Genomic DNA, 17,544 nt, shown 5'->3' on the forward strand with positions numbered 1-17,544 from the left:
AGGCCACTTTTTATTAAAATTTTCTATTACAAAATTTATTGGACCTATCAAAGTTACTATCCAAAGCAGATTTTTATGGAGATGATCTCTTTCAATTCCCTGCTCGGCAGTCTCAGGTGAACTACCCATATAGGAAAGTAGCTGCTTAGAAGATGTTTTGCTCCAGACATTTTGTGTTACAGGCAGATGAATGGAAGCCTGCATCAAAGAGCTTCATTTTTTTTATGGTTCAGTGTTCAGGTGGAATATAAGTGCAACCAAAGCAAATGCTGACAGCCTTACATTCATCTCAGGAACCTTTCCTTCCTTCCCTTGAGAGAAAGGGAACCAAGAAAAGGAAATCTGTAGAATTGCATCTAAAATTCCCTAATTATATCATGTGATGTTTCTGTGGGGAATTAAAAAGTGTAAGGCTAAAATGAGGAAGATGTTTTTGTTATCTTTTTGTTGTTTGTAGTGCCTATTTTAAGGTAACTGCAAGACATATGAACACATCATTTTATAGTGAAGAATTAGCCCATTTTTAAGCTACAATGACATTTTCAATGGCCAGTATTTTAAAGTGTGAATTTCATTATGATACTGGAAATAGATGTATTTTATTTTTCTAATTTAATTGGGCACATCAATTAGATATGTGCACTGACATCTCCTAGCAGCTTAAGTTAGGTGAAGACTTCATGAAACACTACTTTGTGCCTGCTCGGTTTTCTACATGGATATTGCTATTTCTGATCTTACAGATTGAAAGTTGCACCATTTAAGTTCATCTAGCAGTTGCTGTAAAATAAATTTCCCTAATGCATCTACATTTGTGAATAGTGAGGTGCTAAGGCCCTGTCAAAAGACTATCCAAGTTCAGGTTTCAAACCATCAAATTTGTAGTGGGGTTATGACTTCGTAGCTGTAGAAAGTGCAGGTGCTAACAGGAGATTTTGCATGTGACTCACCTGTGTAAGTGGCATATATTTTTGAGGTTCTTCAGGAAAAAGAAAATGCATATAGATTGTGCTCCTCACTAATTGTTTCTCTTAAACCATATTTTCTTGCAGACACATCAGGAACTATTCTGCCATATGCTGTTGATCTAAAATTCTTACTAATTTTCATGCAAATTTTAAATGCTAATAGAGAATTTTTTCCTAGGCAACCTGCTTAGAGAAGATGGTGATCCTTCTGAGAAGAATGTCTTGCAGCCCTTTCTCCTATGGCTGCTGTTGCTGTGATGTGGCTCTTTTGAGGCAGTATTTGATCTGCCATCCAAACTATGATAGCACAAACTGTGAGTTATGAGAAAACACATCTGCAAATGTACCTGTTAATGTGGTTAATCATTTAATGGAAATATTACATAGGAATTGGCTCTTTCATATGGAACCAGACACCTGGCTGGATTTTCACTGTAAATACAGTCTAGCACATCTCTGTGTCCTTCACTAGGGGACAGATTTTGGTGAATAACCCCACAGAGGACCAGACAGGCCAGACAAGTAAGAACATTTTTTTTGTTTATTTCATCCTGATCTGCTTTCAATAATGTATTTTTTATTTTTCTGGGAAACAATACCTCTCATGAAGGAGAATGAAACACAGGCATGAGAGAGAATGCAAGGCAAGGAGGGTAGAAAACCCACACTGTCATCACTCGAGCTACTGGGGCTCTTCAGGGGCTGACAGGTACAGCTAGCATGGAAAATCTGTGGTGCTGGAAGGGAGCGAGAGACAAGGACATAATTGGCAGGAATAGGTATGGCTTTGTGTAACAGGTTAAGAATATTACTAGCAAAGTAATGATTAAATTATTAAAAGCCTTTGATGCTTTCTGGAGTGCATTGCATGCACCATTAAATGTAAACCAAGTTTGCTTTATAAAAAGCCAAAACATTATGAAAAAAGGAGCCATGTAGCCATCATTACCAGTAATTGGAAATTTGTCATCCAGCTACTGTGTTGCCAAGTACCATGAGGTTAGTAAATGGAAGCTAACAAACTGGAGGGTTCTTAAATAGCAACCGTCACTGGGCTTTGCAACTGCATTCACTTTGCAGATATTTCTGGGGTATTATTTATTTCATTAATTATTCAATCTAATTTCTATAGGATAGACAAGCATGTTTATTTTCAAGTTGTGGTAAGACAAAGGAGGATGCACATTGGTCAGGTAAAAAGTCTGTAAGTTAGGAGAGAAGAGGATTACTTAGGATTTCTGATTTCTGCTCCAACATTGGAGCCCAGAATACTTTATAAGAAAGGAAAGTTAACTCTAGATTTTGGTGTCTATTGAGCTACACAGCAGCTGAAGGGTAGGTCTCATGGTCAGAATTTTGGCTATAGTTGTTCATGTTTGTCCCAGTCTGACATCTTGTTCATTTGTTTATAAATCTGTCCTTGTGTAATTAATTCTATCATCTGTCCCGAGTCTAAAATTCTTGAGCATTTCTGCCTGGAAAGTGGTGGCAGAATTGGGCTGATGGTCTATTCTCTACAAACATTACAAACCTCTGCAGCTGAATGGACCTTTCTCTGTGAGAGAAAGTTGGAACTGCAACTAACATTGCCTTGGATCTCAAAGGACAGGAGAGTTAAATCTCAGCTTAATGCTTCCAAGCCAAAATAGTGGTTTTCATGATAACTACATTCCCATTGTCTTCTAGTTATGGAATCAAGAATTTTTGGTGGTGGATGGGAATTTTTAAGTAAGGAGAGTAAGCTGCTGGTTGAGACTGTTTCTGTTTTGCAGCATGGCTGTACATTATAGTACATTAACATACTCCTTTAGAATGCCACTTGCTCAATCAGGAAGCTTCATCAATCTTTGCCATTTTACATGGGAATTACATTTATAATTTCTTGTATTGATTTTTTTTTTAAAAATAATTCTCCCTCACATCCTCAAATAAAGAACTTTATATGAGTTGTTACTAGCCTAGGATCTGGCCTTTATCCTTATTCCCTAACATTAGCCTGAAGGTTTAATTCAAGTTGTATTTAGTGCAATACTTTTGTAGTCCTTCATTTACATGTATGCCAACAAGCTTAAATGTACTGCAACCTTGGAAGACTTTCAAAGGAAGTAATAATTCCTCTGAAATAGGTCTTTTGAAAGCTTTATCTTGTTCTTTCTCTTTTTGTTAATCTTGGAGCCCCTTAGCATGTCAAAGCAATTTTTCTAATGTCACATCTTCTAGACATTAGCATGAAAGAGCTTTAAAAGATGATTTGAGAAAGAATAAATGTTGAATGAGCATTTATTATAGAGCCGTTTATGCTGCATTTGCATTTTGACTATATTTTTGACGTGAAATGTTTGAAAAGCAGGCTAATTCGAAAGTCAATAGTCTCTAAACAATGTATACTACAAGTCTGTTTACCCTGAACTGTTTCCTTTGTACATTAATGTACAAAAATAAGATTTCATTAGGCTTAAGCTGATTTGTTTGTAGGGATGAGATTAAACTAGTCTCATTAGTCTTAACATTGAAATCATATTCCCTTTAGAAATTCAGTAGTGATCAAAAGTTCTTTTTGAGTTATATCGAAGAGAATAGGTAAAACTCATCAGTCAATTGATATTGATCTTTTTTTTTTCCTGAGTTCTGATTCCTTCCAATTCAAATGTTATGGAAATTAATTAGTGAAGAATACCCAGGTCTGGGATGAGAAGAATAATGTTTATTCATTAGAGTACTACAAAGGAATTTAAACATTTTTTTTTCATTTTGAAAACATGGCAGACTGAAATAATCTATGTATGTAGTAGCTAACACAGTGAAGTTGTGCATAATTTGGATGATTTATCTTTGAGCATGGAGACTAAATAGCATTTGGAATATTGATACCAGTAATTGTATGCTACAAGGGTAATACATCATGTGTCAGGCACATGGGTATGTTTTCTGAGATATTGTGGAGAAAGTATGTAAAGGAAATCAAAATTTCAGGCCTCATCTTAGTAATGAAAGTATTATTTTAAAGTCCAAATTATTGTGTGGTTTCTGGAAATACTGCTTTGCAGACAGCTTGCTAATCACCAAAATTTAAAGCAAGTAAGAAGAAAATGAGATCTTTCATTTTTATTTTTTCAGTAAAAATTCAGGTTTAGTAGAAGTCTGAAATATTAGGAAGAGGAAAAGAAGTAAGACCAACATCTGTAATGGCCAATTCTTTTTTTTTCTGATATAAAAGGGTTTATCATAATGACATGACTATTATTATTTCCTGGATGACATTTGTGTTGTGATTTCTGACATGTTCCTGTCACTGAGTCCTCAGTACAGGAGAGACTCAGAATCTGTATTGCTACAATACAACAAAAGAAGGTGTAGCATAGGGAAGGGAGTGAGCATTTCACTGCTACATAATCCCATAAGGAATAGTCTTGATTAAGTAATACAGAAGTGAACCAACTTTTCCCTCATCTTTGCTGTAGACTCAAATCTTTTGGCCATCCAGAGAGGAATTGCAATGCTCCCAGCAGAGAAACCTTAAAATACTGCTAATAACCGATCATTCTGATGCCAGGAAAGCCATAATCATTCTAAGTATGGCTAATGTGCAATTACACAGAAGCTGCCCTCCTTAAACAATCCTTTTTAAGTTCTCACAACACACAGAGGGCAAACCTTGTGGCGCCAAGTTGTAGAGATCAAAAGGCCCTTGTATTAGCAAGGATGCTAAAGTGCCAATATTGTCAGAAAAAGGAGAATCCATAAAAATAAGCAACTTTTTTGTGGGTGTTCTTGGAGGTATATTTTTCATTCATCTTGAGATATCTGGGTTACTTTTTTTCATTGTTTGTTTTAAGGCTCTGTTGATATACTTATTTCCAGAGCAGCAACTCACTGAAGAACACTCAGGATACAACTAAATAAAAGATGGTCTTGTGTAGGTAGGTATATATCTCAGAGGTAGAAAACTTGTCTGGACTATTTGTCAGGTTTTCATATCTATTTACATGGAATATGTATGTATATGCAAGTGTGATATACATGGACACAAATGTGTGTGGATTTTATTGTATATTTAAAAATACATAGAGTGGCCTGTGCTGAGCATCTTATAACAATCATTCTAATACTTGAAGCAGCAATCTAATTGAGAGGGGATGTTTAAATCTGAAACATAACAGAGCTTAAATTGACTCCCCTGACTCTTCAGATGGTATTTGTTGTAAGGGAGTACATAAAGAACAAGTGAAAGATTTACACTCTTGCTGTTATTCTCAAACACACACAGGCATACATAGAGGGAAAGAAAAAGAAACTATTTGTGAGCCTTCTGAATAAGGTAAGAGTGTTTTCATGAAAGTAGGATTTCTTAAAAGGGAATTGTTGAAAACGGCCTAAGAATAAAACTTTTGAACACTGTTTCCTTTTTTTTCCTCGGTATGAATAAAAGCTCTAAACGCTGTAGCCTTTAACCTTTTCAGGTCTTTCTATTCATTTCCTGAAGAGATTTACATGAGAGATGTTCTTTTTTGTTTGAGTTGTTTGATATAGGTGATGATCATGTAAGTGCAAGGGCCTATCTTTCTCAGGATCTTAGACCCCAGCACCATGCTAAAAGGTTGCTCTCAGCAGTGGGTACCAGATGAAAATGCCTCTGCCCTTCTTCAAATACTATTCCCCTGGAAGTTTTAGCGTTCCAGAGCTAATGCTTTACTACTTGGGTGCTTCCAAAGCCTCGGCTTCAGATGTAAGAGCTTGTACAGTACCCTGGGCAATCCTGAGAGGACATCTGCCAGTATGAAGTAGTTGCCTGGGGGCTGAACTTCGTCAGTCATCATATCTGTAGCAGTCTGTGTCCCTTCTCTCTTTCTGTATATGCCACTGGCTTTTGCCCATGCATTTAAAGTGAGAACAGAAACATTCTTTAACTGGGAGACTTCCAGGGAAAGAGGAATTCTGAAGTGAACAGTCCTATTGTCTGGGTGAATTCTTGCCCTGTGCATGCCTTTGGAAACTCAGGGCTAAAGCATTGCAATTCAGGAAGCTGAATGCTTGTAGCTGGACTTTAACATAAAGTCCCTATCACTTCCATATATTAGAGTTTTTGTATCTTTTTTTATGTGAGTAAATAATAATAGACTAGGCAAATGCTGGTCTTTCTGAAATTGGTTTACAAAACATAACACAAACAAAAATCCCAAACAAACCAAACCATCCCATTTACTAGACCTAGGATTTAATTTATAGGCCATAATGGATTTTTTTTTCATATTCCAGTTAAATTAGTTTTTCTGCTTGCTGCATACTTATCTTGCAGCTTGACCATTTCCTTCTTTGTTGTTATTCAAGACTCGCTTTCTAAAATGTATTCCATGTTATTTCCTTTTCAGCAGGAGGAATTACTGAACTATTAGAGCCATTCAGCAATTTCACTATGTTTCAAAATCCTTTGCATAATAGTATTTATTATATTCTCTTTCCTCCCCAGCTCTCAATGTATCTGTGACCACCCAAGGTTTCCATTGAGCTGCCCTCTGGGGTAGAAGCAGCACTGACCACTGATCCAACATCATCTACTGCTGTATTTTGTCAAGCTTGCTTTAATGTTGTGATAAGAACAACTAATTTCTGAACCTACTGGTGACAGGTGAGTAAAAATGGCCTTTTTTCCCCAGTTGTGATGATTTGCTCTAATAAAAGTATTTTCTAAATAAACCTTCCTTCAAAAGAAGTGTAGAGATGAGGGGACTAGAATGTACACAGGACTTAATGTTCAGAAGGACAGGAACTAGAGACTGCAAGAGCCTCCTCCTCTGACAATTGCCTTGTGCTCCCTCTTGAGCAAACCCTGGCCATACAAACAGGGTCAAAGCTCAGTGTTTAGCAGAACCTAGGATTGTATTCACATTTTTAGATACAAGCCACAATATCCTACTTTATACTGTAATATCTGCAATTGCTGCATGTCTAGGTCACTTCCACCCTTTAAAAATGATTACTTTTTACTTTCTATTCTGAATGAGCTCTAGTATTGGAGGTTAATTTAATGCAGTTCATCTACACAATAGCTTTATTCTTTGGTAATGTACTCTCTGAATTTTTCTTGACCTTCTCCCCATTGTTGTTTTCCTCATGTAATCCTGCTTTCCTGACTTTAATTTTATAAGTTCATTTGCTTTCTTTGGAAACGATACCTTGGTCCCATTCTACAAATAATTTTCTTGCTTTCATGCACCTCCTTCAGGTGACCTTGATTTTAGCAAAGAATCACAGATTTGCTGCATGTAACAATTGTGTAGATTTCTCAAAATTACCACTGCTAATTAATTCTTCTGCAAGCAGAAGTTGGTAGTTGAAACTGTAGTTTGTAATTAAAACTTCTGACAGTGCTTTTGGAAAGTGAGGGAATGTGAAGTACGATGGAGGAAAGGCTGGCCTCTGTGTTCTTACCTAAAACACATTACAAAAATCACCAAGGGGTGCTTTGTCCATTTCTCTGAATAAAAGAAAAGAAGGGATGAAAAGGAGAGATGCCCAAGAGAATTGGAACAGCTCATTACTCTTTGAGGTACAGTCTAGGAGCTAAAAAAACAATGGCAGCCAGACTTCAGAATCCCTGAATTCCCCTGGAAGATAAGCAGCTCGCTGGTTTCTCATTGCTTCTGGTTCCCTGTAGAGTCCACTAATCTTAGAACCAGAGCTCAAGAACATCCTGTTTTTATGTTCTTGAACATATTAAGCTGTTCAGATGGAGAACAATATCTGAGGTTGAGTTATTGATCAGCAATTGAACAGAATATATAATTTGACTGAGTATTAATTAAATAAATGTTCATTTACAATGCAGCTTTAGAGTGACATCAAATGTGGTGTGCTACACAAAATTTCACTCCAGTACCTCTCCCTGCTGAGTGCTTAGTCTTTTAGTAACATCTCCTCTCTTTTCATGTGCCTGAGTCCTGGTTGGCCCACTGTTACTTTGACACTCTTGCTGGTCCAAAAAACTTTTGTGTGGAATGGCAGCTAATGTGCTGCCATGAGAGAATGTACACAATGCTGATATGTACCCAGTCCCCATGGCTCCTACACAGCCCCATAAATAGGCATTAAGCCCTATTTATGCCTGTTCATCCCTGTTCATTGACATGGAATATAAGAATGTGATAGTCCTGCTGTTTTTTCATGCTATAACTGCAGTGACCAACTCCAAGTTTGAGCCCAGTGTGGTGAAATGTTTATGTGAGGCAGGGCTCCAGGGATGCTGCCTTGCTGGCCATGTGATGCTGCCCTCTGAGGCAGGATGCAGATGGGTTCTGTGCCACGAGCCTGGTTTGCCCCTCTTTGGGTCTGCTGCTGCTTTCCTTTGGGTTCGTTTTGGTTTTCAGTGATTGAGCAAAACTCCAACTGACTTCAATTAAGAGGCTGGCCTGACTCCTGACTAGTGTAGTGAGTCCTTTTAAGGTGATAACATCACAAGTTTTGTATGCATGTGGAGGTAAAAACAGTTTTCATACAGGACACTAGAATGAATCCATGCACTGTTCCCAGGCTATTTGGGTCAAAGGTCCCCATAGTTCCCTACCACCCAAGATGAGCATTGTTTGGGTCCTGGAGGAGCAGAATTCTGAAGTACCAATAACTGGGACTTGTCTGTCCAATTAATAAGCAGAAAAAAATGGAAATATAAAGGGGAACTCACAGTGATTCTACTATTAAAGCATTAAATGTTTTGTAGCACAAGAGCACTAAGTCAGACTTCACTAAAGCATTTGAAATTAGGACCTTTTTTGAAAAATACAGCAGTTGGAAGTAAAAAAAGTTCAAAGCTGCTTTTTCTCCCCATTGGAAACCTGCTGGTGTTAGGATAAAATGAATAGAGAAAAGAGAAAGGTTTGCCTTCTAATAAAGCATCTGTTGCCCACTTTGAACATTTCTTACTTCTTTGTGAGTGTGTCTCTTCAGTTATGGAGACTACTGACAATGAAAAACAGAGGTAAGGAAAAAGACAATACCTGTTATATAGCCAATATTTCTGATTTCATGTCACTTTGAACAGAATCTTCATTTGACCACATGCTGTGTGCAAAAGGAATTTCTTTGTTGGTTAATCCAAAGATGCTTTATGCTGCTCAAAAAAGTAAACTGCAGGAATCGGTTCAATAAGAAAGATAAAAACAAACCTTACAATTCATTCAGTGCACTGCTATCACTTTTATCTTTACCCTATTTTGGCATGCTGCATAAAAACTGAATTCAAATAATTTCTGCTTCCCCCTCTTTTCTTAATTTTGTTAATTCTGTGCATGGACTACATCTTTCCCTCATATTTGAAATAAAAGGTAATAAAATAAACAGCCTCACATAGATACAAAATGTGAGAAATAATAAATGGTGCACATGCATCCCTGGATTTCCAAAGCCTGGATAGTTATTATTTCCACTGAATTCCAGCTGCTGTAACCCCACTTTGTGAGGGGTACCCTCCACTGAAGATCTGCAGCTTTTTGCAGCAGGAGGTTCTCAGATTTGGCTGAGCTGCTCACCTGAGTGATTCAGCAAAATTTTGTCCAGAGCTCAGACACTTTATTCTTCTGTCTTCTGCAAATGCTTACAATTCAAGGCCAAAATGGGAGGAGATTGTTTTCTGAAGGCTACCTTCATCTCTTCCCAGTCAGCTCTTATCCTGCTTGCAGTGAATAAAGTCAGTGTGTGACTGGCCATTGGAGCACTGAGCAAAAGCAAAGCAATGAAATGTAACATGAAAATCTGACCAAATTCAACTTCAAGTTTAGTGAAGAAGAATAAAAAAAAAAAAACAAACTCCTTTCATTTTAAATTGATATAGGAAAGAATTAAAATTTTAACTGATAAATATTTTGATCTTTGAATTACTTAAGGTAGATAAAATTGCAAAGATGACTTTGTTTGCAGTGCTTTGTTTTGGTACTCTGAAGCTCTGCAGACACTCCCCTCAGATTCTTTCCTATGTTAACCTCAAGTTAATTTTATAATTTGAAAAGCACTTTCAGGTGGAGGTGGTGGAAGATTTTATCCTTGAAAAGATGTATGTTTTTTTCTGGTGAAACCCACTGCCCATGAACAGAGGAAGGGCACCTATGGGTCTGGGTGTAACTCAGTCAAGAGTTGTAAGGCACTCTGCTCAACAAGAATGTTTTTAATTACTCAGATTTAGTTAATGACACTTATTTCCTGTATGCCTGAATTGTAAAGATGCTCTGAAATGCTCACATAGTACAATAGTGAGAGTTTAGCACATGGGTGTAATTATTACAGTTGAATTTTGCTTTGACTACAGTCAAGTCCAATTAGTTGTGAACTAATTGTATATTGAATTTTTAAATATATGGACTAGTTGTAATTTCTCACACAGGTTTGTGTTGCATACCAGACAGGTGAATGGACCCTGCCCTTGGATAGACTTATCTGGAAGAGAGCCATACTTCCTTAGCCTGGCATGGCTGGAAAAATCAGGTTCTGCTGTGAAGTTGGGCAGGCTTGCCCAGGGAAGAGGAAGGTGCCAGGATTTGACAGCCCATATTTCTAACCAGCTCTGAGCAGCAGAGCCTTCCTTTCACTGCTGTCTTCCATTTCAATTACAGCCAGAGGAGTTACTCCATTTAAGCGTTAGCAACTTTCCTCTAGGCTGGCCACCTCTGTCTCACTTGAATTCCTTGGTCCACAGTCACTGCCAGCTTTCCCAAGAGCTTTACTCTTTGAATTATGCATTCCTTCTGTCAAGTCATCAATAACATTACTCAGAGCAGATGTATTTCTGTAATTGATTAGTTATCTCTTCATGGCAAATAGTAGAGTTTGTGATCGAGTAACAGGTTCATAGATTCCCTTGATCAAAGCATCAGAATCTGATTATACTTCCTATAAAGAACAACCTTTGAAGTGGATCAGCACTCAAGTAATTCAATTACCTGCTTTTGGAAAATTCATCTTGAAAGGAGGTCATTTGCTCAGGTACAAAGAGGTGGAAGATACTGTTTCCATTATGACCCATATGGTGACTTTCTGTCAGCCTCAGAAAAAAGGAGTGTGTGAAGATTATTTACTCTGTTGGAGAGGTAAAGATGTGACTTGTCTTTTTTTATTATTCTATATATTAAAAAGATATGATTTTTAAATGAATCCCATATTATATTAATCTGCATCTGACCCTTAGTACAGTTCTTGGAAAAATGAACAGTTACAAAGTTTAAACTCAAACATTTGTTTGTCAGCCAGTTTATTGGCTTTTATTCTCCTCATAATTCTTGATAGTCCCTTTTTCAAACCAAGCCTCACTCTTCTTTTTTCTCTCCTTTTACGTGTGGCTGAAAGTTTCCAAGGGATATCCAGTAATCCAGGAATTATTTTTTGACACTTTTTCTTTGCCAGGAGTGTGTCAACATTTCTTATTTCATTATTAAAACAGATCAATCATACTTAATAGGTAACAAAAGTACTTTAATACACAGAAATTAAAAGTACTATTGAATTTTACTTTGAAACTGAGGAGTTCTAAGAAAAGTAATGGAAAAAAAGTGAAAGACATTTTTAATTTGAGGACTTTTAAATGTATTAATTTTCTTCTTTAATATTAACTTCTTAGTATCATTATACTATAGATCATATGAAGCACAGTTTTGCAATGCTTCAGACAAGGCTTATATAAGATCCTATTAGTTGTAAAATCTTTCTTCACTGCTCAGTTAAGGAGAGATGATTGGTGCATTATTTCTCTGTAGCATGATAGAAATGATCCTGAAACCATCAGGAAGACTTCCAAACGGATGGAAGAGGTTTTTTCCACAGATGTGGAGAGAGTATCAAAATGTGCTAAAACAAAATTTGTTCTTTTTAAAACCTACTCCAGAACAGCCCTGGTATAATCCTTAGTTTCTTCTCAATAGGTAGATCATATACTAGAAGGATTTTTTTCATTTTTACCATGAGTGCGATGGCTGTAGGAGCTGACAAACAGTGCATGGTTAAAAACTAGCATTAAGCTGAGTGAGTAAAAAGAAATTGTGTTCAGGAAATGGAAAACTCAGCATTTGAAAATAACTGTAGAAGTAACCATGTCATTCTGTGGCATGTGGAGTATTTAAATGGAGGCAAAAAAAGTATAGTTAATTCTGTATTCTTTACTGCCTTCACTCTTTTTTGGATCTACTTGGATGAATTCCATGGCTGGTACAGTGCCCCAGTTCCCATCTCTGTAACAAACAATGGGCAAAGCTGCAGGACAGGATCCAGCAGCAGCTTCCAGTTAGGAGTTATCCTTCTGTCTTTCTTTAGCCATTGGGAACATGTCTCCCAAGGCAAGGGAAAGAAAAAAAGATTATGTGAAGGTATCACAACATTTATAAAATTCTTTTACACATTTTTTATTATCACTAGACCTCAGGGACCATGTGAAAACAATATTTTCTGTAGATCTTTGAGTTAGCTTGAGTTAAGTGAGATTTCACTTTAGTTCTCGTACCATCCATCCTCTACTGGTGAATTTTAAGTGTCCCTCTGTAAATGGGCCCAGAGTAGAAGACAAGGTGGTTCCAAGACTCAGAGTTTGTAAAAACTGATGAATTGTGCCAAGTACGTGTTCCTGTCCAGAAGGCAGATAAAAATGGAAATAGCTGAAGGAAAATTAAAAATAGCCAGCCTTTGAGAGTTTTCAAGGGAGCAAACTCCTTAGGACCAGGTGGAATTTCTGAAAGAATTCTTTAAACCTCTCACTGTGAAGAAATGGCTTTTTTGTGAAAAGGAAGGCAGAGCCACAAAAGTGTATCAAGGATTTGAGATCTTTTCTTTCTTCTCTCTTCAGCTGGTCTCACTTGTGTCTCCTCCTTGCTCTTTAGGCTCCTCCATGTTTGCCCATCTGTCACCCCTTTGAGAAACTTTCAGCCTCTAAGAAATGTTCTCGCTCTCCTTGTGATGGGAACTTTGGGCTCTTTACTCTGAGATTTTTTTATAAATTAGTTTTGTCACTCTTGGGTGACATCTGAGACTAACCTAAGCTAATTAAGACTTCCACAACCTTCCATATGTTCATGGTCTTCTGTGTACACATACCTATATGTCACTGCAGGCCCCCAGCTGGGTAATAATGAGCACTGACTCCATGATTGCAGAAGGCTGATCCTTCTACTATAGTATGGTATAGCTTTATTAAGCTAGAATGTACTATTTTATACTATTCTATATTATTAAGAAACCTGTAACCCTTACAGGCAGTTCAATACAGCTTTGGCCTAGTTGGTCAATCAATCCAAACACCATCACCAGTGTCCAATTAAGAAGCCACTCTTTGGTAAACAATCTCCATAACACATTCCACACTACTGTGAACGGTAATAATGAATACAATAAATTAATTAGTAGTTTGTATTTTACTAACACAGTGGAATGGGAAGCTCTTTCCTAGGAAGTGCTGTGAGAACTGCAGGATGAGACTTCATTTTTTTTGGCTGTATGTAGTGCAGGCTAAATGCAGGTCAAGCTCTGTTAGGACTGCTAGGCCTGTTGAGTCAATAACTCATCCTCCATTGCAAACATCCCCTATGAAGTAATAATATGTTGCTTTGGCACAGTTGAACTAAATTAATTATGACTGTTCTACTCAGCTGAATGTCATGAAAGTATTTTTCTCAAAATGCCCACACTGTGAGAGTTCCTTGTTCTTTGCTAAAGCAAAGATCCATTAACTGGACTATTTTATTTTGAAGTTCTATACATGACTTGAACCAAGGTAAATTATTTTGAAGTAGAAAACTATAATCCATAATAAAGAAAATTTAACTGCCACTTTGTTTTGACTGCTGGTGAAGGAGTAAAGTCCACTTAACATCATGAAGATAGTGGTTGCATTACAGTCTGTGAGTGACCGTGGAGTTATTCCATGGAAAGCCATGGAACACTGATAAAATGTAGATGTGAATGCTGCAGCAGCAGCCAAGCAATGAGGAAGTTAAGTGGATGAGACGTTTGGAATGGAAATGGAAATCATTAAAAGTAGGTGTCAGGGTTTTGACATGTGACTATGACTTTAGGCAGTTTTGCAACTGATATTGAAAAAAAAAAGAGACAAAAAGAAACACCCTGTTAAAAAAAGTTTCCAAACTTTGCAGACAAAAAAAAATATGAGCCGTTCAAACAAAGCACTGAAAATACTACTACATTTCCATATGATTTACGTTTTCAATTCCAGCAGTTTATAGTGACTTATCGATGGTGTGGCAACAGAACACCTGCACTGACCAACTGGGGGTGCCTGGAGCCCAGCAGGAGTAATTCTGCCTCCCACTGCCCCAGCAGGGGGTTTGGGGGGCCTGTCTGATGGGTGAATGAGATGGATGCTTAATTCTTTCTTCTTCTATTCTCTCTGTCCTTGCTCTGTGTCTTACACCGACTCTGAGTCATTAGTGGACTGCCTGCTGTAGAGATCTCTGGGCTTTACACAACCTGGCAGTCTGTCACTGGAAAGATCTAAATCAAATCACAGGAGAGAAGAAGAAAAATTTCTCTTGTGAGAGCTGTCACCTGGCTTTTAAAGATGGCTGGGATTTGAAGGGGAAAGAAGTATTCAGAAAGAATGTATTTCCATAATCCCACAAACTTTTTCGAGCTTGAAATATTTTATCATTGTGCAGGGAGTTTTCATTTGTCTCCTTGGTCTTTGTGACCTCATATGCATTTTTGGTCCCTCACATCCCAGTGTGTACAGTAATCTCAATCCAGCCTGTCCATGGGAAACAGCAGCTCCTGACTCTAACTCCTAGGAACAACTCCTGGAATGAAATAATGCTATGTTGATATCAATCATTAAAGTTATATATATTTCCTTTGAGTCTTGAGTTTTTTAGAACACCTGGAGTTATGGCTCTGATATCACCAGAGCTGTGGTATGTCTCTGCTCTGTATGCCATTTAAATATAATTAATAAAAATGGATTTATAATTCTCTTGAACTGGATAGTGCAGCTGGACTGCAGTAAAGGTTTGAATTATATCTCTGCTATGGTGAAATGCATAAGAAATGATTCTGTGTAAGAAATTTTGCTAATACCATGTCTACGTTTGTTCATTGTAATTGTAGTTCTTCTGGTGCCTTTGTTTCACCACATTGAAATGACTGTAATTTCTTTAATATCTTTTTTCCTTTGTCCCTATCCCTGTGAAGGCAAAAAGAGGACAAAGAAACCTCCAAGGCTCTGGTGCCAGGCAGTACTGCCAGAAGCCCCACTGGCACCAGACAGAGTGAACACCTAACTCAATTTCCTGCACTTTTGGCAAATCAAATTTGATATTTACTGCAGTACATTTTTCTTGATATGAAAATGCTTTTAGCAGCTTGATTAGGACTTTGTCTTCCACAGTGCTGAGTTTACCTCACTGTCAAGCGACATCTGAAAAAATTCCACTCATTAATATTTTCTATGTAATAGATGTTTGACTTCCACAAATTCCACTTGCTTTTCTAGAATTGCTAACTGAAGGACATTTCCAATCTGAGGTGCTTCATTGCAAAATTGAAATCTTGTCTTCCTTTGAACGAGTCAGGCTTTAAAAGGTGAAGGAAATGAAAACTTCAGTATGATAGCAATTGCAGCCCAGCCATGATTAACGTGCTGGGATGGATTCTCAGCTGTGCTGAGTTTGGCCTTCGTGAAGCTGAGCAGAGCCAGGGGGAGCAGTGGCACAGAGCCACCTTTCCAGTCCTTTGATGCCGGGCCAGGCAGGGCAGGACTGGCTGTCTGCGTGCTTTAGAGCAACCCTAGAGGTGTTTGACACTCATGGGGGATGCGGGGCTGCAAACCCCAGAGCTGCCCAGCCCCTCCTCAGTGCTATCCTGGGCAATGCTCCCCTCTGCTCCCCAGCCTTGCCTGTGGCCCTAGCACTTGTCACCAGGAATCCTTTACAGTTGCTGCTTTTAGAAGTAAATAGTCAAAGTCAGAGAAAAAAATATTGCCTGTTACACTTACACGTAGAAGGAATTATATCTTTAACCAACACATTAATCTTGTTTTGGAACAAACCCATTTTTAATTTCTCATCTTTATTTCAATGAATAAATCCATTCTATTAAGTGTTACTATTAATCCTGAATAAATATTTTATTTTTAGTATTTATATTTACCATTACATATATTTGAGGAAATTAAATTTGCATTTTTTAAGGCTCTTGCATATAGGAAAAACAGCTTCCTGGATTAGGGGGAAACTCTGAGTGTAAAAATGATTCACTTTTTTTTCTTAAATCTATCAAATATTACTTCCCTGCCAGGACTTTGTGTTGGTTTTGTAGTAATCTTACTTCTGAGAAAATAGTATTCATTAGTCATGTTTGTAGATTACATACTCATGAACTGTTTTAGATTAATGTGTTTATCACAAAAATATCTTGTAGATTATTCTACTGCTGTGATCCAATTTTCTGGATATGAAATTTAAAAGTTATTCCACTTAAATTTCTATTTTCAAAGGTAAGAGCTGTTTAAAATAGAAGACTTGCTACTTGCTGCTACTGGCGTGCTCTTTGAACTAGGTTGTCTAAATTTTTCCCTTTGGATGAGACCTTTATGGAAGAAGGGACAGATGATCCTGTGTATCTGCCCAGTGTGTGGTTTCTGAAACATCTGGTGCTGGCTCTGTTGGAGGCAGAGGAGAGTGGGACAGGGAAGAGGGGGAGGAAGCATTCTTCTGGAAAAACTTCTTTTCTGTTGTTTATTTTTAAATCTTATCCAGATTGCTCTAGTTTTGAAAGTTCTGGCTTTCTTTCCAGTTTACAACTGAGTTTTTCTGTCCTCATAAGTGTCAAGTGTAAAAACAATACAAGAAGTGAGAGCTCTATGGTACACTGTTGCTGAAACAATATTGTTCAGTCATTAAGCCAGCAAAGTCTGCATCTAGATATTAATCTGTCCTTAATTTTTACTTTCATAAATTCTGACTGTATTACCTTTACCTGTGCCTTTAGTGTTCCAATATTTGTTAGAGCTCACTAAAGGATAAATATATCTCAGCTTTGAGAGTCAAAAAAAAAATTAAATATAGACATTTGATTTAATTTCTTTTAAATATTTGTTCAGCTTTAGTATTTTGCTAATTATTTTCAAGGTTTTGTAGGCTTTGGTTTGTTGGTTTTTTATGTATAAAATAAGTACATTTATAAAAAACACTATCAGATGCCATCAGAACACCTTGAAGGAGGTGTGTGAAGTGCCTGCTGTGTCTGCTGCAGGGCTGGTTCTGTGTGGCCCAGCTCAGGAGCTGTGACTGCCTGCCTGCTGTGGGAATGCAGAGCCCAGGACTCTGCCCCAGGGGAATTGTGCTCTCCCACCCCAGGCTGGATCAGAGGCAATCACGGCCTGGTGCTGCTTCTCTTGGCTGAAAGCTCTGGGCTTAAACAGTGAGAATGGTTCAGGGCTTGGGAATCTCCATATCTTACTTCAGCTGGTAAAGACTATGTGTTTCCTCAATTCTTTTCAACCTCTAGGTCTAAAAGGAAGAAGTTAATGAATAAAAAATTCAAAACCCCCAAAGTCTCAAAATACACGAAAAGTTGTTTGATGCAGAGGTGATAGTAG

The 17,544-nt window shown here is 37.6% G+C and overlaps 1 long non-coding RNA gene across 1 annotated transcript; it reads left to right on the forward strand.

Moving 5' to 3' along the window:
* The first annotated feature begins 1,146 nt into the window (after nt 1-1,146).
* LOC132079188 (uncharacterized) lies at nt 1,147-11,101 on the forward strand. Its single transcript, XR_009419362.1, has 4 exons — nt 1,147-1,282; nt 1,441-1,490; nt 6,436-6,594; nt 10,357-11,101. It is a non-coding gene; the product is annotated as an uncharacterized LOC132079188 (long non-coding RNA).
* The last annotated feature ends 6,443 nt before the right edge of the window (nt 11,102-17,544 follow it).

Source organism: Ammospiza nelsoni, chromosome 13 (genome assembly GCF_027579445.1).
Source record: "Ammospiza nelsoni isolate bAmmNel1 chromosome 13, bAmmNel1.pri, whole genome shotgun sequence".
Classification (NCBI taxonomy): Eukaryota; Metazoa; Chordata; class Aves; order Passeriformes; family Passerellidae; genus Ammospiza; species Ammospiza nelsoni.